A 24086-nucleotide genomic window follows, 5' to 3' on the forward strand; every position below is an offset into this window, starting at 1 on the left:
CAAACTGAGAATTTCCCAGCCCTGTGGGCATGACCTCCTCAGCGTATCAAGGCGCTTTGAGTCCTTTACCCTCACGACGAGGGGGAACGTCACTGACGACTTAGGAGCTTCAGTTTTAAACCTAATTTTGTTTAAGTGACCAGGGCCGAGTGTTAATCATTGAGACCTCGTCATAGAATGGGGTCAGCAACTCTCTCTGAGCCCATTCCCCTCTATGACATGTAAGGGACTTGCCTTCTCTCATTGGCTGACCCAAAGCCAAAGGGTTAATGAATTTCAGTTTCGAAGACAATTTTGTTTGCCTGTACAGTAGGAGATTGGTTAATTCTCCAGTGACCAGGCACAGTATTTCTTTTTAGGAGAGTCTATTACGAGAATCACTGGATTTGTATTAAAAAAGAATCAATTCTTAATGTTACATTTTTATTTAGCAGCACATAGACGTGGACCTGGCAAAAATACAGGATGAGATTTACAAGAAACTAACGGAGCGCGGTGCTGCAAGTCGTTTTTCTGCGCCATCCTGCGTTAATTTCGAGGCACAGGGATGCGACATATTTACAACAATATGTCACATCTCTGTGCTTCCCCGTGCCCTGGCGCACAAACTGCTGCAATGCGCAGGAGCTGGCACCCTTGCACCATGGTGCAAGGATTCCTGCATTGTGGGGAGAATGTTTTTGTGCAGGAAGAGGCACCTTCCTACAGAAAAACAATCATTTGAGGTGATTTCCTCTTCCAATGTGTGCTGTAGAATGCAGCATGCACTGAATGAGGAAAAAAGCGAAGAGAAATGAAAACATTTCTCCTCGTTGCACCTCGCTACACCACCGTAGCATTCTGAGGCATTTCCAGATTTATGATTCCTCGTAAATCTGGAAATGCATCAGTGGACATGGGTGTTGTGTGGGAACACCCACAGTGACACCCATGTCACACCCCCAACACGCAAAGTGTTGTGTGCAAAGGGGGGATATTTACAAGCACAGGTAAAGTCCCGAGGGGTGGCTTTACCTGTGCTTGTAAATATCACTTAACAGATTGTGACGCCCGCAGTCCTGGCTCCTAGTGGGAGTGCTGCGGGGCGGTGAGGTAGGGCGGGGAAGGGAAGGGGCAGGGTGGGGATAGTAAACTCCGGCATACAGCCGACCGGAGTTAAGTACATAAATAAAATGAATTACATTGCTCGCGCTGCAACGCTAATGGCTTTGCAGCGCGCGCATTGTAATTCATTTTCTTTATTTATTTATGTACTTAACTCTGGTCGGGGAAGGGAAGGGGCAGGGTGGGGGTAGTAAACTCCGGCATACGGCCAACCGGAGTTAAGTACATAAATAAAACGAATTACACTGCGAGCGCTGCAACGCTGATGGCGTTGCAGGAGTGCGCAATGTAATTTGTTTTATTTATTTATGGACTTAATTCTGGTCGGCTGTATGCCGGAGTTTACTACCCCTTCCCCTGCCCCGCCACACAGCCCCGCAGCACTCCCACTAGGAGCTGCGACTGGCCCCCCGTGCGTCACGCAACGTGACGCACCGGCAGTGCAGGGGGCTTGTAAATCTGCCTCACAGTATTTAACTTGACCTTGCTCAAAATACCATGGAAAGATGTGGCATACAAATTGTATGGCACGATACTTTTTTAATTTGAAAGATGTACTTTTCCGAAGGGGATGAAGTATATGATGTATCTAACCTGGTCAACCGAGTCACAGTGTATATAGCTTCAGAAAATATCCGTTTTTTTAAATATCTATGAGGAATACGTGAAAGATAGTGTAGTTAGAAATAGTTGCTTACAGCATAGCTTCTGCAGTTCTGAGGAACTAGATTACTTTAAAATGTCCTTCATTTCTCATCAGTTGTTTCTGTTTGAGCCGGTACAGTGATGTAGCACCACAAAGAGGAATACTTTCAAGAGAAAGGGTTATCAAAGGCATTGTTCCAAAGAGATGCAAGCAGAAAAGACAGGCTACATACTGGGCAAAAAGATATGAAAAAAAAGAAAAGAACACATCGTCTTCCATATTTAGGGTAACTATTAGAACATATGGTATAGCACAAAAAATATGAGTTTTATATGATGTACAAAGGAGTGGAATATATTATGATCTTTTGATGTTTAAGAAGTCCTCTCCTGTTTCATGTTAAATGACTATCATCTTTGTGGAATAAAACCAATAGAATATGCCTTTGAAATATTCAATGTGTATGAGATTTCCTTCCCTTTTTGACTGGCAGTATTTTAGTGGCAGCGTTTACAATGAGAAAACGAAACTAGAAGCAACTCATGTTAATCACAGGCTCGTGAGAAGAACAAACTTACAAACTTTGTTGCATGTGTCAGATGTTGAGTTGACTGAAAGTGTGACTTGCACTCGTCTTGCAGTATATATCACTGCTTCTGTTTTTTTTCAACGCTATTTAAATAGCGGTGTCGGAAAAAAACATCTATATTACCATTTGAGTCAGAAATAATGCCGTTAATTTATTGATTAGTTAATGTACACCACTCACAATTTCGTATTGGAAACGAAGGAACAAAAATGTAATTTTTTTATTCATTGATTTCCTGCTTTGTGTACTGTGTATAAACATATCTGGAAATGGTGATTTATTAAAATAATGTTTTGACGAATTATTAAAATAACTAATTATGAAAAACTAACACATTGTGTGATATGTTTTGTTTTAAAAATTAGCAACATTACCTGAGGATTACAAAACGAGAGGAGAAGCTTCCGATACCTCATTACAGACGCATGCGCGTAGGGACACAGTTCCCTGTGGTGTGAACCCAAACAATATCTAAAGCAACCCAGAGCCTCATTCTGCACACACGCCGTCCTATCTGGCTCTGTAGACCTCCGGTCTGGAAGTCAAAATAGAAGGCAGCAATAGATTGCACAGCTTAGGGGACCTACTGGGGGGGCGCCCCCTGGCCATCATCTAGAGTGCTAGGACCATAGACAAACAAAGGAGAGTAGAGGGAATGGGACCTGTACAGTGAGGAGGTGGAATGTCATTGGCAACACTTATTCTAAGGCAGGTTCAGGGGCTAACTCCTCCCACTCATAACAGGGCCTAAAAGTCATTAAGAGTCATTGTTTGTGAAAATGCATTACATACATGATAAATAATTAATATAGAATCACATCTACAATTGAAAACACTGTTCTTTTAAGTAGGTAAATTTTTATCAAGAGCTTATTTTTGACCGACAGTGATTTTTTTTTTCATTTATAATGTGGTTATATTTTTTCATATGCATCATACGTATTGCTAAGAAATACCACACACATTTAATAAAAGATATTAGTGACAATATGAACACATTTATGTACGATTGAAAGGTTACAGAAGATATGCATGATATAAAAGTTTAGATATGAACAAATAAAGAGAAACATCAATGTAAACAAAGAAAATACTTTGGCATACATGACAAATAATTATCATAGAATAATGTTTTACTGAGCAACCATTGAAAACATTGGGCCTCATTACGATGGTGGTCGGATGAGCATCCGCCTGCTATCACTGCTGGCAGGTGACCGCCCAAAAAGACGTCAGTGGTCCTGCCCTCCTCATTACCATATAACCGCCATGCAGGCAGTTGTAAAATGCCGTTTTCTACTGGAGCTTCTGCTGCAGCCCGGAAAGGACCGCAGCACAAGCCGCAGTATAAAAAGGCACTTTTCAAACATCCATGCACGGTTTCATTTCATGGCAGTGGGACCGCCATGAAAAGGCTGTGGGAAATAGACACCCTAGTCTCTACGGTGCCTCCTTTAGTATAGGGATGTGTCCAACCGCCACCCTGATGGGCAGCTTAAGCCTGTTAGAGGCGGTGGTCTGTTCCCCAGACCGCCCGCGGTCCTCATCATAATGTGGCGTCAGACTAAAGGCCTGGATGTCGGTAAGACCTCCACTGACAGCCTATCGGTGGTGAACCCACCGCCATCAGAATGAGGCCAATTGTTCTTGTCAGTTGCCACACTTTTATAAAGAGCTTATTTTACACAGACAATTATATATATTTTTCATTTATAATGTCTTTAATCTTTTTCACATGCATCATACGTACTGCTAAAAAATACTACACATATTTTCTAAAAGATATCACAGACAATATGAATACATTTATCTACGATTGGAAGGTTACAGAAGACATGTTTGATATAAAAGTATAGATTTGAACAAATAAAGGGAAACATCTTTATAAACAAAGAGATGAAGGAAGGTTTAAAACTTGACCGCTGTACAATTTGGAAATTAAAATCAAACAGAGTGTTTGATGAATTGTTACTGAAGCACACACTGAAAAACCTAGTTCCCAAATTAGAATCAAGGGTGACAGAAATGCGCATTTGTGAAATGTTATCAAATTCCATGCAGATTTCATGAAATTATTTCTTTCAGAGTTTAATATGACTTACTACCATCCTGGATATTATTTTTAAGTGAGCCCACACCTTGATAAAAAGTACTGTAAGGTATTAGCAGGAGACTGGTTCTGTGTATCTCACTTAAAAAATGCTATGTAAAATTTCATAATGTGAAAGTTTGACAAATTTTATTTAATGCAATATATAGAGAAATTTGATGAACTAGTTTTCATAATTACATTTTTCCCAGACCTAAAGAGAATAGGCAGTGTTTGAACAACTTACATCATCTATATTAGGATCCAATATTATTGAATATACTTTTTCAATATTAGTGTAAAACTATTTTTTCTCGTCATTTTTGTACCTGCTATTATAAGTATAGAAAAACTATACTTTTGCGGATGATTTTGACATGATATTTCTGTATCACAATATTGGTGGTTTCAATATTGTCAGGGATCCCTATCAACCCCATCATCTTTTTAAAAATATTCTTTTATCGCGAACTAAGAGAAGGCATTGCTCTGAACAAAGCTTTATTTTCATGGCCTAGTTTAGTAGTATTCTTTCTAGCATTTTTTTCAGTAGTGGAGAGCAAATATTCCCATGGTACTTTCACACACACACACACACACACACACATGGACGCACGCACACGGAAAGTTTCATGCAGATTCATCAAATAGCTCCACCGTTATTAGCAAACAATGGAAACTCTACAGACTCTGTAATATATGTCATGAGCCATAATTGCTAGTTGCTAAGGTCTACCATAATAAAAATGTAATACAAAAACTGCACATCCATATCAAGGCTGAATACAGCCACTGCTTTCATAACCCATGAATAGTTCTGGCGAGTGGAAAATGCAAGAATTTTAAAAACCTCCTGAGAAACTGATCAGATTTATAGTAGTATGCCTGGAATTCACTGTGAATTGAAAAAATGCAGAAATATACCGTTAGAAATTGGATTTTTTGTCGGCTAGGGCATGTGCCAAAGTCGGGCAGAAAATACCACTCTTGTCAGGACAAGGGAGTTACACACCTAAAATAACCCCTGCTCACCCCCTTGGAAGCTTGGCACGAGCAGTTAGGCTTATCTTAAAGGCAGTGTGTAAAGCATTTGCAAATAACCAACAGTAACACAGTGTAAGCACTACAAAAGGACACCACACCAGTTTGGAAAAATATCCAATATTTTTATATATTTAAGACAAGACCAAAAACAATAAAATCTACAAAACAGTACTTAAAAATCTTCAATTATCAAAATATGCTTGAAAAATAGTTCCTTGATGTCGATAGCTCCGTCCTTGTCTATCACGGCGTCGTAAGCAAACAAATTCAAACAGTTCTGGCTGACCGCGACGTCGGGGGCCAGCTACGGTGTTGGGAAGACCCGCAAACAGTACCTTTTAGAAATACAGGGCGTCAGTGACCTCTCGTTGAGCTTCCAAAAGCACAGTGTCCACAGGTGTTGGTTCCTAAGGTCGGTGCAGGAGTTGTCAGGCCCTTGAAGTCACACACATTGCAGGTCGAACTCCCCTCTGTTGAAGTCAGGAGCACTGGCATCGGCAGGCGTCGGGTGCTGTGGTGGTAAGTGCAGCAGTGTGGCGTGCAGTGCCCTCAGGTCGCAGTGCGAGCAGCAGCTCGGTGGCGGCATCAGATGGTGTCAGTGAGACCAGGGTCAAGGTGCAAGGTGGAGGCGGCGCTCATTGTGGTGCTGGCAGGTCACAGTGCATGCAGTGTCGTTGTCGTGGCTGAAGCACTGTCGTCGGCTGATGAACTGGAGTCGATGGTGCCAGCGTCGGTAGGCCAAGGCTGCAGTGGGGGAGGAGGGCGGTGCGTCATGTAACTTTACGAGCGGTGTCCTCGAACCATGGTGCAAGCAGCAGCGTAGATTTCGGCATGGAGCAGCGGCATCGGGGATACCAAGGCGTCGTCGTGAAGCGAGGCTGGGCGGAGTGCAGTGCCAACAGGTCGAGGTGCAAGCAGCGTCTCGGTGGCAGCATCAGCAGGTGGCGTCGGTGAGACCAGGGTCACGGTGCAGTGTTGCGGCGGTGCCCTCTAAGGTGCATTCAGGAGTCAGCAGCGGCATCGTAGACAGCGTTGGGTTGCTTTTTCCTCTGTTGCAGCACAAAACACACAGTCCCCAGTCCTGAGGGCAGAAGAGCTTGAAGTCTTTGCTGTTCCTGAGACTTCTTGAGCAGGGGGCAAGCTCTACCTCAAGCCCTTAAAGAAACTCACAAAAGAAGATTGCAGAAAGTTCAGTCCAGTCCTTTCACTGACCAAGAACGAAGCAGCCACTACAGGCCAACACAGCAAAGCACACAGCAAAGTGGTAGTTCCTTCTCACAGCTTCTACAGCTCTTCTTCTTGGCAGTCCTCTTGATCCAAAAGAGTTCTACAAGTCAGGTGTCTGGGCCCCAATATTCATATCCCAAAATCATTTGATCTCTTAGGCAGAGAGTGTCTGTGCCCAGCCAGAACCAGTTCTGCTTTCTCTGGTGTGACTTCCTGGCAGGAGGTGGAGACGGCATGGTGAGAGTCAGAAACAGCCCCTTTGAGGTGCAAGCAAATCTCCTCCCCCTTCCCCAATTGCAGCCCAGGTCTATTCAGCCCTTTCCTGACCCACCTTGACTATCTGGAGCCACTCGTGCTCCCCAGCCTTCTGTCATCCAAAAACCAGACAAGCAATCCACATTCCAGAAGAGGCACATGGGATGACTGAGCAAGAAAATAACTACTTTCTAAAAGTGGTATTTTCAAACACAGAATGTACAAATCACCATTCACTAAAAGATGTATCTTTAGATTCTGAGTTCAGGCATACTAAACTTTATTTTCCTACCTAATTTCCTGGGGCCAGTTATGTTTATAAAATGTTATAAACAAACTCCCCATTCTGTCCTATGGGGAACAGTGAGCCTTGCAATAGCGAAAAACAAAATTGGCCGTAGGTCACTATCAGGACAGGCCACACACACCATGGCATGTCCTACCTTTCACATACACTGCAACCAGCCCACCGGGGTACTTTTGGCCTACCTTAGGGGTGGCTGACATGTAAAAAAAGGGAAGGTGAGGGACTGGCAAGTGTGTGCACTGGCCAAGTTGACATGGCAGTTACAAACTGCGCGCAGACTCTCCAATGGCAGGTCTGAGTTACCTTTTACGGGCCGTTCGTGTGGGTGGCACAATCCCATGCTGCAGCCCACCAACGGCATTTGACTCACAGGCCCTGGCACACGCAGTGCACTATACTAGGGACTGACACATAAATCAAACAGGCCAATCATGGAAACACCGATCCATAACACATTTTACCACAGGACCACTTGCACTTTACCACTGATTAGCAGTGAGAAATGTGTGCAAAAACACTAATCCAGCACAAACAGAGTCAGAACCGGGAGATCAGAAAGCAAAAAAACTCTGGGGAAACACGCCAAAAGATGCCGAGTCTAACATACCCCTATTGCAGGCACGAGGCTACAGGAATACATTTCCATTGTTGCTGATAATTAGTTCTCTATTCTAATCACTTATCATCCTTTCAGATTCATTGAAATTATACATGGATTGCGTCCTATGAACACTGTGCATGTGTCTCTCCTCCTAGCCTCTTGTCACTGCAAAGCTCTATCCAGCACCATTTAGTAAATAATTATTCTATTACATATCTGAAATCAAGAGTTGGCTTTAAATTGATGGAATAAACATACCATTAGTGTTTTTAACAAGAGGATAAAGGTTTATCTGAGTTCTCCAGCACCAGAGCAACTTATCCAACACAGGACTATGTAAAGTGTTCAAACACTGCCTATAATCATTAAGTCTGGAAAAAAGTTTAACTATGAAAAATAGTTCATCCAATTGCTATTGTATCTTTTTATATATATATATATATATATATATATATATATATATATATATATATATATTCAGTGAAAAAACCATAGGTTTCACACACGTTATAGTTAGGAATTAGCATTTAAAAAACCTTAGAAATTCAGTGAAAAAACCATAGGTTTCACACATGTTATAGTTAGCTGGACATTTTACTCGTAAAAAACCAATGAAATTGCCCCGTTATAGTTAGTTCAGCTAACTATAACTCGCGCGCCCGCAATGCACTGCTGATGACGTCACATATTACATCACTCATGACATGGTCAGTGACATCACTCATGACATCACTGATGACATCTCAAATGACATCACTGATGACCTCACTGATGACATCATCCTTGTGATAGAGTGGCAGACCTCCTCTTCCCCTAATAAAACCTTTGATACACACAATCAAAAATAGAGACTAAAATTTACAAAACAATGGACATACCAATAACAGTTACAACAACCTCTTCAGTAATTCTAAGATCCACATACACATCCACTCATTCACCAACAGTCCAATACAGTCACTCATACATGTACTCACTTATCATATGTACTCATACACCTATACATCCTATTACACAACGCCACTCATCCATAAAGCTACTCACACACATAGTCACTCATGCCAATAAAGAATCAAACATCCATTTACTTGCATATACAGTTAAACACACACCACCACACTTACTTCTACGGAAACTTACACATACTTAGTCTTTTTAACAATCACTTATAGAAACACATACTTATTCATACAGGAACTCTTTCAATCTCTCACTCTCACATATACTCACATATATAAACCAATAGTCACATATACTAGTTTTAAACATATGTAGTTACTCATAAAGACACTATTGAGACAGTCATTCACTCACTAACACACCCATGCACACACTCATCCACCCATGCAGTCCTGCACACATGCTCTGTTCAACACATACAAACAGTGAGTCACTCATTCATGCACCTATGCACTACGTCATACCCCCCACCGAACCATGCAGACACTCATACTGATACTCAAAAAACCAACTAATAACCTATATAGACACCCATGTAGCTACTCTCCAACCCATGCAGCCACTTATACACAAAGTGAGAGACTGATACAGATATTTATATATTTAAACATTACTCACTAAGCCATGTATTCACTATGATACACTTAATCAGTCAGTTACACAATCAATTTTTCTAAAAGAAATCATCCATTTAGACAGTAATATACCCATTTATTCTTCCATCGACCTTGAGATATACATATATAAAACATATTTAATTTTCAGAAAAATACACATTCACTGGATAATGTCATCAGTGAGGTCATCAGTGATGTCATTTGAGATGTCATCAGTGATGTCATGAGTGATGTCACTGACCATGTCATGAGTGATGTAATATGTGACGTCATCAGCAGTGCATTGCGGGCGCGCGAGTTATAGTTAGCTGAACTAACTATAACGGGGCAATTTCATTGGTTTTTTACGAGTAAAATGTCCAGCTAACTATAACATGTGTGAAACCTATGGTTTTTTCACTGAATTTCTAAGGTTTTTTAAATGCTAATTCCTAACTATAACGTGTGTGAAACCTATGGTTTTTTCACTGAATTTCAAAGGTTTTTTAAATGCTAATTCCTAACTATAACGTGTGTGAAACCCATGGTTTTTTCAGTGAATTTGCAAGGTTTTTTAAATGCTAATTTTTTTTTTATTCTTCAATTTTTTCAAACATATTTTTTATTTAATTTTCTTACCTTTTATAAAGACTATGCTTTAATTTTTAAAATCCTTAAATATTTTTTTTTAATATATTTTTTAAAATAAACATGTAAAATTTATTTCCAGTTCTTTTTTTTTTTTTTTTTTTTTTTTTTGGTACGCGTACCGTAAGCTCACGGTAAGCGTACGGTTTACGCAACGTCCGTAATCTATCTACGCTGCTTGCGTATAGTTACGCACTTTGCGTAGCCGCGCGGACTGCGCGTGGGACGCGTGCGCGCTTACGCCACACGCGCACGTTACGCGGAAGTGCCGGGGAGTGACTGTTATGCGCATGCGTGCAAGCGCGTGTCTTTTTTACGCGCACGCGTACTTTTTGCCGTAAGCGTACCGTAAGCGTACCGTAAGCGTACGGTAGGTCATGTGATCTTGAAACACAACTTTTAATTGGTTGAAACTACTTTCAGTTCTAGAACTCTCCTACACCACACCCATTCCCCTCATTTCTGCTTGTGATCCCTTAGGAGAAGGAGCTGGTTTGTCTTTGGGATACGATGGCAGAACAGCAGAGCCCTTCTGAGAGTGAGGCTAGCACCACCAGCACTGTCTTGAGGCAGAGAGCGAGGAAAGTAAAGCCTTCTTATGTTTGGGATTATTTTACTTTTCCAGAAGGCCAGCAAAAGGTGAATGCACCCAAAGTTACTTGCAAGCTGTGTTCACGTGTACTTTCTAGAGGTAATCCTGACAGGAAGTATTCCTTTGGGAATCACACCATGATGAGGCACCTCCAGGATGTACACAGAAGGACACATGGTCATCTTTTTGGAGGTAACTCTTCAGAAAGACGAGCCAGTACTTCCACAGCAGCTCAGCCTGGACCATCATCTGCAGGGCAGACTCCTTCTTCTGCAGGTCAGGTGAGCCCTTCATCTGTGGGGGGAGCATCTCCTTCTGCTGGCCCTCTGGAAATGAACCTTCGATTTCGGAGGGTTGATATTCATTGCGCAGTTTGTAAAGGTCTAATTTGTCATAGGGAGACCAGTGTTTCCCTAGTGAATGACAAAATAGATCAGCACATTTGTAGCTTTGAATGATTTTCCCATGGCTCCTTTCCTCTGTCCCTGCATGAACACAACGGTTCTTTTAAGAGCCAACCTTATCTTTCATCTTTTTTTTACATGTTTTTAAAAACTTTTTTTATTTTTTTTTTTACCGTACGCGTACGGTACGCGTAATTTTTTTTTTTTTTTTAAAAAAACACTAAAAATAATTTATCACATTACAAGGTCTTTGAGAGACTACAATTATTACTATTGACTTACCATACTCACTCAAAGAAAAATTTATTCATTTGTTTTTTTAAAAAATAGTTTTTAAAATGGTTGTAGTTTTCGAAAATTTTGTATATCGATCTGGAAAAAAAGAAAAAAGTATTAATATTTTTATAACAATTTATAATACAGTACACATATTTACATTTTTTACCAAAAAATAATTTTTGCCTTATTTTTGCTGTTTTCAGAATATATTGCATTTCACTATAAATTGTGAAAGCAATTGCATTCATCATTTTACAGCGGGCAAAAAAAATTTAACAATCTCAAAGATTGTATTAAAAAAGCCCAGAATCTCTTCTCATTTAAACTTATCATTACAGAAATGCATATTAATCTAAAAAAATGTCATCTAAAAACAATACTTTTTTCTTTAAAAGACCGTCTGATATTTTTGTTTCAGAAGTACATTCACAATAATATATCTCAAATAACTCCAAAATACATCTGATTTTATTTCCTTTAGGCCAAATAGTATTTTTTATTCTTTCCCTGGAATAAATTTCCAAGGGAAAACCATTAAAATTCTAAAGTTTAATCTGTCCAGATCTCACCGATTCTCTGTAACATTTTGGTTCTCGAAAATTTTTTGAATAATTTATTTAGTCCACAATAGAATTGCTTACTTTTCCACATGGCCAAATAGTAATTTTTTAAATCATTTTTGAAAAAATTTCCAATGGCAGTCCAATAACATTCCAAAATTTAAAATGTCCAGAAGTTACCGATAATCTCTAAATTATTGGTTTTTCAAAATTGCATTAAAAATTTAAAAAGTCCACATTACAATTGGTTATCTTTCCTTTAGGCCAAATGATAATTTTAAAAATCTTTTTTCATCAAAATTGCAATGATAATCCTGTAAAATGGTAAAATTATTTTGTCCAGATCTTGCCAAGTCTCTCTAAAATTTAGGTTTCAGGAAGATTAGATAGGAATTTGCTAAATCAAAAGGCAAACGTTGTTTGAAAATCAATTGGGAATCATTACACAGTGTCCATCCTTTTTCACATTTTAGATAAACTGTGTAATGTCCAGAAGTAACAGTAGGTCCATCATGGAAAATTATTGCAACAGTTACAAAAGTTTTTCCTGAAATTGATAATTGCTGTCCTGTAAACTTCTTTATTAAAGTATCCAATTTTGATCCATCAGCTCTACATCGTTGCATCATTAAAATTACATACTGTCCGTATTCCCTTAAAATTAATGTTGATAACATGTCAGAATTACACTCACCACATTTCATGCTATGATTAGCATCTTTAACTAAGTTTGCAAAAGTGACTGTTTTACTCTCTGGCAATGTCAAATAAATAAACCTTTCATTATCAACAATAGAACCACTTATATTATAACAATTATCACAACTATGTTCCCATTTATAAGAGAGACCAAAAAAAATGTCAATGGGAACTCCTTCTTCTTCCACTACCTGAAGAAAATACATCAAAAATTCGTGAGCATCTTGCTGTTCATTTTGAGAAAACTGTGTTCGTCCTGAACATACATCTAAAAGTTTTCTAATATCAGTAGCACTTTCTATTTGAGTTTTATCTTTACTCAGCTTTTGAAACAGGAGACTGAGCTCAGAACAGAATCTTTTTCCCTGATTTAGTGTTATCTGCTCTTGCAAACCTTCCAGATAAAATGCAACATTCAGCACTACATTTGCGTAGCAGTTGACACCAGAGCTATTTTCAAAATGACATCCTACAACCTGTTCTTCATTTTCCTTATTCTTTCTGCTTGCAATTACATCACTCCTCTTTTTTTTCCTCCTCTCTACATCTTCATTACAGATATTCTCATTTCTCCTTTTACGAGAAACTACACGTTTCTCCAACACAGGATACTGACCTAAATGAGGAGCATAGCTTCTTCTTAATCTATTATACTCCTTTACACAGTTTGTATCAGCACTAACTTTTGAGTCATCGAAGTCTATCATGAATAAACCTGATAATGTTTTGACTCGTGACAAAGCTACATATGCCATACCTTCTTTGAACACAGTTGAACCAATGTTCACAAATGCACAATCTACAGTCAATCCTTGAGACTTGTGAATAGTTACAGCATATGCTAGTGAAAATGGAAACTGCTTCCTACGTACATATAAGTCTTTCACAAGCATGAAACGAACTGAACAACGACAAATGTCTTTAACTTCCTCTATCTGATCAAATTTTATTTTTAACCATTCAATTCCATCTTTTTTCTGATAATTAATAAAACCCACAACTCTTCCCATCGCTCCATTTACTAAGCCTTTTTCAACATCCAAATTTCTCCTTAAAAACACTCTACAGTTCATGCAAACATATAGATTTTTTTCTAATCCTGCTGTTTTGGAGATGTTCTTCTCTAGTGAGTCCAATTTATTTTTCAGTTTGCCTGTTACTGTGACAGTAATTCTTCCATCCTCAATTTTGTCCACTGCTTCTAATTTCCTGATCTCTTCCTTTTCCAATTTCAAAAGCTCCTCATTGAATATTGAGCATTCACGTAGAGTTGGCATTAAGCAGATGACACTTTTGTTTTCTGCAATGTTCTTGTATATCTTCTCTGCAACTATTTCTTGCTTTGGAAATAAATTATTTAGCAGCCGACTCTGTAATGCTTTTTTGCCAACTTCTGTGAGTAGTCCAATCCTGATATCTTTCAGAATACTTCCATATTCTTCATCGTTTGCTTGCCTCATATTAGTTGTAAGTTCCTTGTACTCAAAGAAGGACCAAATATTTGTATTTCCAATGCTTCCCAATGACTTCTTCGTGTCTTCATGTGTCACAGTATTAAACACTGGTTGTCCTTTAACTGGAGTAAGTTGCAAAAGATCCCCAAAAACTATGACGTGTTTTCCACCAAATAACACGTCATAGTCTGTCTTCAAAATTTGCTGCATTCTTAAATGCACAAAGGCAAGCATTAAGTTTGATACCATGCTCACCTCATCAATAATGAGAACTTGCATCTTCTTCAATACTCTTGAAACTTCCAAGCATGCTTCTCCAGTTAGCTTGTTGAATTGTATTTTGTTCTCATGCTCCACTGGTAACATTAGCAAACGATGTAAGGTGATTCCTTTTATGTTATATGCTGCTAACCCAGTTGGAGCAGTAACCACACAAGACAAAGTAGAATCCGTTTTTTGCTTTAGGTAGCTTCTGATGACTTTAATTAGGAAACTTTTTCCAGTGCCAGCTTGTCCGCTTACATACATCCTGATTGGATGAAATGATGTGCATGAGCACTCTTTTTTTTCATGTAGAAATCCGTGATCAATTTTGTTTTTGATCTCTTCATAAATTTGTAGCTGCTCTTGATTCAGTTGTCTTTCCAAATTTTCTAAGTCTATAAATTCTTCTTGAGCTTGATTCATAGCCGTTTCCACTTCATTCATGGCTATTGATGCTTCATTTTCAACGATTGGTTGTCCTAGGGGATCTTGACTGTATGTTCCTGAACTTTGGCTGTCCTGAGAACTGTCTCTAGCTATTTCTGCTGCAATTGTAGTTTCCTGTTCAATTTCTTCATTTAACATTTGCAGATAAGTTGAGAATGTACTGCATTGTATGCTGTCTTTGCAAGCATTAAAAGAATCTTCATAGCTCTGGAATTCTCCCAGTAGTTCATCCTCTGAACGCCATGGTTTAAACAACTGTAAAAGAGCCAAGTAGTAAAATTCTTTCTTGTCGGTAGTGTCGCAACTCAGCTTCCGGTGATTTATCAAACTTCCTTTGGTTTGCTTCACCAAACATCCTTCTTCACCAATGACTTTATATTTTCCATTATTGATATCTTCTGCAGCTTTCCGTGAATAAATGTAGTTCTGCAGCACTTCATAGAGACACATGTTCTCCAGATGATGACTTCTCTTGGGATAATATGTGTCCAACATGTTTGTTTTCAATATATCTGTACTTTCAGGTTCGAACTGTGCCAAATATTCAATTTCTCCTACAGATTTCAGTACCCGATTTCTCATTGCTGCAAGGCCTAAACTTGCCCAAATTATTCTTCTTGACTTCGAGTAGAGACTTGCAGAAGATAATCTATCAGAACATTCGTAGGATCCAATTTCTCGATGCGATAACATCTTCAAACTGAAACTGTACAGCTTCTTACTGACAGTCTTCTCGTGAGAAATCTCTTCCCACATTTCCTTCAATTCTGTTTTTTCTGATTTCGTAATGTAAGACGTTACATATCGAGCAACAGCAATGGAATTGTCAGCTACATACTGTATATCCATGTTAGCGTTCCACATGGATAAAATGACTGGGTTGTAGTCATTTATATTTTTTGATTCTTCTTTTCTTTTAAGGTTGTAGGTATTCTTAGGTGATTTTCTTGTGATAGTATGTCTCACAGCTGACATAAAACTGTTGACTCTTCCATTTGAAAGAACAGGTCTAGGAAATCCAAATCGACATTTAGTGTAGTATTTTTCTTTGCTCTTGTATTTCCGTCGACAGTATTTTCCACACCGATGACTTTGGAAACGTAGAACTTGCTCCTTTAACTTGTTCTCTTCTGTGCTTTTAGGTATAGCACATGTTGCATATTCTTCAATGTAAGATAACACTGCTTCATCAGTATCTGTTCCAAACTTTGGGGCATCCTTGATCCACAGCAGCATATGAATATGAGGAGCACCTCTTGCCTGGTACTCTTTTCTCCAAAAGAAATCCACTACTTCTCCAAGGGGTGGATTTTTCTTATTGCAGATGAAGGACATCATAGCCTCAAATCTATGATTGAAATATCTGCAAACATTAACCGGATCCAATGAGCACAGTTCTCCTGCTGTTTTGTATTCGATGTTTTCAATATTTGAATTGGCCTCTCGTAGAAAATCCAGTAAATCATCCCAAGCGTACTCGGCGCAGCTTAGGGTAAGGAACCATGTTGGTGTTCCTAAATTCCGTAACATGCATTTTAATTCACCATGGCGTCGGTACCAATATTCATTTGTCCCACGCTGACAAGCCATCAGATTGATCAGTTGTGTTTCCAAATGATCATCTCGGTGCTGCACTTTCTCCATAAAATCCTTAGCAGTCACATTTTGTAAATGTACTCCACTTTTTAAAATGTGATTTACTGCATAAGACAATGCAGACAAGTCGCTTTCAAATAAAAGATGGAACAAATAAGGGATACTTTGTCGAAATCTGGGATCTTCAGCATATAGTCTTGTAGTCCGATACTCAGAAGCTGGAATCTGTTCCGGACGTTCATCGTATCGTCCTCCTTTTCCTTTAGGAAACAGCTGGGGAAAACATCGAGCTTCCAAGCTCTCCTCCCATACACTCACGGGATTTCCTTTTGCTTTCTTCATCTGAAAGAGATCAATATTGTCTCCCATAACTTCTTTCGAATGGAGAGGATGTATGCTAAAATGTTCATACATTTCTTCTTCCTTTGACTTGTCCACTTTTTCAATTTGTCCACTTGGTGTTTCAGTATCTCCTTGTAAATCTTCTTCTTCTTCTTCTTCTTCTACTATATAAATTGATTCATACCATTTGTTATTTTTTTTCAAATACAAATTTGCTCTTTGTACTTTCCGCACATCTACCAGCTCCTGCCAAATCTTCTTATTCTTTGTAGGTACACCATTAACCAGAATAATTAATGGTTCACTTTCCGAAGTATCCGCATCAATAGTTTCCATATTTTTTTTCAAATCCAAGGGCAAATACACCACTCTACCTTTTAAACCTCTCAGTAAATCTGAAGGAGGTAATTTACCAGTTTTGGGCTCCATACGTACTATGGTCTGGAACGGATGAACACATTGAATGAGTATAGACTCATATGTATTTAATTCAGAAAGTTCAGCAGGAATAGCATCCAATTCTAAATTATTATGTACAGCTCTGGTCGGCATTCTATTTTCCTCTAACTTGGTGTAGCAGTATTTACAAATACGCTGATCTTCACCCAATTCATAACAATTTTCTAGAAATATATATGTTGCAAAATCCATCCACTTATAATTATCTTCATTTTCACTCTTTCTGTAGAGATCAACATTCCTAGTTTGTTTTCTATAATGAGTTCTGCGGCAACAAATACAAGTAACATTTGGTCTTTCATTAGAGACTATTGCAAATTTTGTTATGTGATCATTAAATGTCTTACTTACACAAGGTTCTACATTCTCTTCCACTTCTGCCTCATTTACTGTGTCCTTCTCTGCACTGTTTTGTTCAGGACCAAAGTAACAAAACTGAATTTCATCAACAACCTTCTCTACATCTGATACCGTTCCTCGGAACAGAGCCCTATTCAATTCATTTAACTTTATTGCTGGACTTTTGGCAAAATACAACCGTCTCACAAACTTTCTCATTTCAGTATGATGAACAGCCAGCATCCTAAAATGATGGAAAACACTATTGCACACTTTTCTAGATAGACAAGCCAGAGAATGACCCTGCAAACCAGTATTCTCTCTCACTCTGCATGGATCCAGACTTTGAAGCACCTTAATCTTCTGTTTTACACTTTTTTTACTATATTCTCTTAGAAACTCTCGAAATCTGTCAATAGATTCCTGACGCACACTGCAAATACTACTACAATTCCAAGTGTACACTGGGGCTTTAGGACGTCTCCCCATTGCCTCATCTGCCATCACTTGTACCTCATCTCTTGGAACCATTATCTCCTTCTCCATTATGCAACCATTTTTTACTTCGTATGAACGACCTCTGGTGTCAACTGCATGCAGCAAACTATTACTTTGAAAATAGCTCTCCTCATTAAAAAAAGGTTCACTACTTGAACTATGCATCCATTTTCCTAAAAACACTTTACAAAAATTTGTTCTGTTCACTACTCTTTTGCTTTTGCTTTGTGATTTTAGTACATTAACCATTTTATCTAATGTACGCATCCTATTCAAAATTAATATGAATAGTTTCCTTTTTAATTCTAATGCTTTTGCTGCAATGGCTTCAATTTCTTTTTTTCTCTTGAAATATTTAGACTTTTGCTTATATTTTTTTATATCCTTTATCAAATTGGACATAACTCTTCTCTGAAACATTTTTCTACGTATCTCTTTAAATGCTGTTTTTCTGTTTATGTTAAACTTTTCAATTGCAGAAGGTATATTTGCATTAACTAAATCCTCAATTTTTTGCTGTTCTGTATGTTTTTTTACTTTTTTCTGACAACAGACATTTTGAACATTTTTCTTTGTTTTGAATAATTTGTTAATAAATTGTTTTTTTTGCTTACCAGCAGATTTTTTCTTTTTCCCTACATCAGCATCTTCTACTAACTTTGGTCCTCCAGTTGTCTTCAAATATAGTTTTTTTTTTAGCGTTTTTTGAACTCGAGATTTTGTAGGCATCTTAAATTTTGATCACTGTTCTTCAGCAATACCTGCAAAAAAACTAAAAAAAAAATCCTTTATTGTATTTAAATATATTACTACATTTCTTTTCACAATAGTCACAAAACGAAATTTCTTTGCCAATTTGAATGCACACAAACTCCTCTTTTTTTTTGGGCAAGTGAAAATCTGTATAACAAACTGTCACATTATGAAACCAAGCTGTTTTTTTTTTTTCAGACCACCACCGTGTGTATTCTCTGTGACTGCCTACACTCCAGCAGGGGCAACCAGCCTTACTGATGCTGAATGTATTTGCATTACAGACTTAAACCTGAAAACCTCACTCGCTTCTAATTACTGTGCATGACTATACATGGCAAGCACATGGGTGTGTGCTAAACCTCTGCTTCTTTCCCCTAAAAATTCGCTCCTCTTTTCCATCTACTGCAACTGTGAAATCACCAGAGCAAGACGCAATACATTTCTGCCTATAATTCTACTATGCACACAGAGCCATGTTTTCACATTAGTGCCAATACGAAATTTCTTTGCCAATTTGAAAGCACACTTACTGCTCTTTTTTTTCGGGGCCAAGTGAAAATCTCTTTTTACACTTTGATATCACTTTTACAGACTGACACATTCTGAAACCTTTTTTTAAAAATTTATTTAAATGCACATGTCCAAGCTGTTTTTTTTTTCAGACCACCACCGTGTGTATTCTCTGTGACTGCCTACACTCCAGCAGGGGCAACCAGCCTTACTGATGCTGAATGTATTTGCATTACAGACTTAAACCTGAAAACCTCACTTGCTTCTAATTACTGTGCATGACTATACATGGCAAGCACATGGGTGTGTGCTAAACCTCTGCTTCTTTCCCCTATAAATTCACTCCTCTTTTCCATCTACTGCAACTGTGAAATCACATTCTGAAACCTTTTTTTTAAATTTATTTAAATGCACATGTCCAAGCTGTTTTTTTTTTCAGACCACCACCGTGTGTATTCTCTGTGACTGCCTACACTCCAGCAGGGGCAACCAGCCTTACTGATGCTGAATGTATTTGCATTACAGACTTAAACCTGAAAACCTCACTCGCTTCTAATTACTGTGCATGACTATACATGGCAAGCACATGGGTGTGTGCTAAACCTCTGCTTCTTTCCCCTAAAAATTCGCTCCTCTTTTCCATCTACTGCAACTGTGAAATCACCAGAGCAAGACGCAATACATTTCTGCCTATAATTCTACTATGCACACAGAGCCATGTTTTCACATTAGTGCCAAAACGAAATTTCTTTGCCAATTTGAAAGCACACTTACTGCTCTTTTTTTTTTCGGCCAAGTGTATATCTCTTTTTTCATTTTGAAATCACTTTTACAGACTGACACATTATGTAACTACAACAAAAACAATTCCCATTTCTATTATTCATTTCTTAAGTTACCACATACATCCCCTCTCAAACTGTAAACTCACCTTTTAAATTAGTTAGTTGTGAAAGAAATGTGGCACTCAAACAGCAGATTATCAGAGCTAGGATCTCTGTTGTGTTCACCTCTCTCCTCTCAGCAGAACCAGATAATGGCAAACTTTCCCTCTATTTTTCCACACATATACATGTAAGTTTCAAATCTCAGTGCTTCCCCCTTTTTTTTCACATGTAATCACACATTTCTATTGGTTGAAAACCAACCCTTTTCCAACAGTACCCTTCCCCCAACTTGACTTCTGCCTAGTACCCTTCCCCCAACTTGACTTCTGCCTGCTACCATAGCAACAGCTCATGGAACACTGCTGTGTGCAGTTAGGTCAGAAGTTCGACACACAATGTTTCAATTCCACAGAGCAAGAGTGCTTGACTTTTCAAACCTAACAGCAAATCCATAGTACTGTTCTTTGGTTACACATTTTCTTGAACCAATACAAAACATGCTTCTATTAATTTTCACATACAGCCTAGTTTTTATTCTGGAATGGTATGAAACAGCCAATCAGTTCTTTTTGTTTTAAAAAAATATGTATGCCTCCATTTCCAAACTGTCTTTCTTTTCATATTGCCATTCTACTGAAAGACACCTCCTGAGTGCATCCAGTTCTCCTTTGAAGATGTTCACAGTGTGGATTGTAGGGCACAGCTATGTCTTCTGGAGTGAAAAGTTTGCAGAGAAAACAGATATGGTGAGAGACCTTGCTTTGCCAAATGTAGACATTAAATGGATTGGTCAGAGAGGGTTAAAGTGGCACCAATTGATGCCATTGGTGAAATCCTTCATTCAAATCCAACACCCTGACCTCATAATAGTGCACTGTGGTGGCAATGACCTAGGCACTTTGACTGGGGTAGGTCTGGAAATGCTTATGAAGGACACCTTTGCACAACTGTTTACACTTTTCCCTAAAACTGCCTTTGTGTTTTCCAACATATGCCAAAGGCAAAAATGGAACTGGTCCAATCATTTCTGTCCGCAGATTGACAAAGCAAGAAAGCACGTCAACAAATCTGTTTCTGCTTTCCTCCGTGACTATGGTATGGGTGCCATTTACCACAACAACTTGCGTTATGACATGCAAGACATTTATAGAGGAGATGGTGTGCACTTCAATGATGAAGGGAACAGAGTCTTCCTCTTGAACCTTAGACTCTGCATCGGTACTTACTTGTAGGTACCACTAAAAAAATGACTCCATAAACACAACAGCTCTTTTTAGAGCTCCCTAATTTCTAAACTCTTAAATCTGATTTTCTTTTATTTATTATTTTTTTTTTACCGTACGCTTACGGTCAGCTTACCGTACGCGTACCCCGTGATTTTTTTTTAAATCAATAAATATTTTTTTTGTACTTTTCTGTCCTTCTTTGACCCCCTTACAATTGTTAGGGGGTCTGTAACTCTCCTCATTGCCCCCTTTCCTTGTTTTCACTCTTTTTTTTCAGAGTGAAATACACAAAATGGCGGCCGCCGCTTCCTGGTTTCGGCCGATTCGAATGTTTACTAAGATCTAAGAGCCAATCAGAATCGCGCTCGCGCACGCCACCGTACGCTTACCGTAAGCGTACGGTAAGCGTACCGTAAGCTGGCTCAGATATATATATTGATTTAAAGGCTATTTTCTCAGAATCTACTGAACAGATTTACACCAAACCTACAAAAGGCACTTCCTTGACCTAGGGACTACCTCTCTGCCAAATTTTGAGTAATTCTGTTCAGCCATTCGGGCTGTAGCTCGTTCTAAAGGTCCTATGGAAAAATGCATGGGAAAAACGCGTTTTGGGACCCCCCTTTTATCTCAGCCCCCGCTTCACGGATCCCCCCGAGACTTTCAGGGTAGGAGCGGAGCGTAGCGCCCCACCTATTTTGAGAAATTCGCGAGGATTCGTCGACCGGCGCCAAAGTTATTCAAAATAGAATGTTGCGGATTTCCAATGGAAACGGGGTCCTAACTATAACTACCTACTGGCGACCGCCAGTAGGTAATATATATATATATATATATATATATATATATATATATATATATATATAAGTGTAAATATATAAATTGAAGGTCCACTATATACATTTTAGCTGGATATTCGTGTCTATATAAATGGTTTTTAAGATTTGATATTTATTAAGTTTGATGACCTATTTATATAATGCATTATTTTGCACAAAAAACGCTCGGATTGCACAGTGTAAATATATCAATTAAGGATCTGCTTAACATTGTGTGCGATTTTATATATAATCATGGTTTTTAAATTGATATTTATTGATTTGATTAACCTATTTATAAAACGCATCAAGTTGCACAATATATGCTCATTTTTGCACAGTGACCAATGTTTACATATGTATTAACAGGAATATGTGTTTCAAGGTTGATTCCAATTGAAATGTCTGTTGTCCATGTTTACTGCACTAGCACTTTAAATTGAGGAAAGGGATGTCAGCGCGTCATGTGATCAAGGTCTTGGGAGACCGAAACGCGTCATGGCGGCTTAGCGCATTAAATAATAAAAATTCTGCACCATACAAGAGGTGTCCGTTCCTGCTTTCCGATTCGCCTGCTATTAGAATCTGTTGGAAAAAGGTTACCTCGGATATATATATATATATATACACCATAGGTTTCAGGCACGTTCTAGTTAGAAATTAGCATTTAAAAAACCTTAGAAATTCACTGAAAAAACCATAGGTTTCAGGGGCGTTATAGTTAGGTGGACATTTCACTCGTACAAAACCTGTGAAATTCCCCCGTTATAGTTAGTTCAGCTAACTATAACTCGCACCCCCGCAATGCACTGCTGATGACGTCACATATTACATCACACATGACATGGTCAGTGACATCACTGATGACATCACTGATGACATCTCAAATGACATCACTGATGACATCATCCAGTGACTGTGTGTTTTTCTAAAGTTTGAATATGTTTAATATATATAGAGAAAGGCGTTTTGAAGAATGAGTGGGTGTATAAGTGTCTGAATGGATGATTTATTAGGTGTGTGACTGACTCTATAAGTGAGTGATTAAACATATCTTACTGAATGCATGGGTTAGTGACTAAACTGTGTGAATTTCTGAATCCGTCTGTTTGTTGGTGTCTAAGTGGCTGCATGGGTTTGTGAATAACTACATGAGTGTCTCTATGATTTATTGATTGGTTGTGTGAGTATCTGTATGGGTGACTGAGTGTTTGTGTGGGTGGGGTGTGTGTGACTCTGTGCATAGATGTGTGAGTGGGTGATTCACTGGGTGCATGGTTTCAAGAGCACATCTGTGATGGACTGTCTGGGTGGGTGAGTGTGTGTATGGGTGTTTTAGTGAGTGAATGTATATCTCAGTAGTACATGTGTGAGTAACTACATATGATATAGGCAATATATATGTGTGTTAGAGTATATAAATGGCAATAAGTGAGAGTGTGTGATTATGAGAGTAGCTGTATGGATGAGTGTGTACTTGTATCAGTGAATGTATAAGAGTGTAAGAATGTGCTAGTATTTGTATGAGTAAGTGAGCTTGTGTGTGTATAACTGTATAGGTGAGTAAATGGGAGTGTGATTAATTATTTGCATGACTGTCTAGGTGTGTGAGTACCTCTATGGATGAGTTGCGCTGTGTGTGTGTGTCTATATAAGTGTATGAGTGTATATGATAGTCCTGTACTGAGTGACCGTGAGTAAGAGTGACTGTACGGGTGAGTGAGTGGATGTGTGTGTAGACCTAAGAATCAGTGAGTGGGTATGTAGTTATTGATGTTGGAGTATCTATGGTTTTGAGAATGGCAGTCTATAATTTATAGTAGGTGTATCAAAAGTTACATTAGGGTGTGAGAAGATGCATGAAATTATCACATAGATGATGTCATCAGT

Source organism: Triturus cristatus, chromosome 3_1, assembly GCF_964204655.1.
Source record: "Triturus cristatus chromosome 3_1, aTriCri1.1, whole genome shotgun sequence".
NCBI classification, from domain to species: domain Eukaryota; kingdom Metazoa; phylum Chordata; class Amphibia; order Caudata; family Salamandridae; genus Triturus; species Triturus cristatus.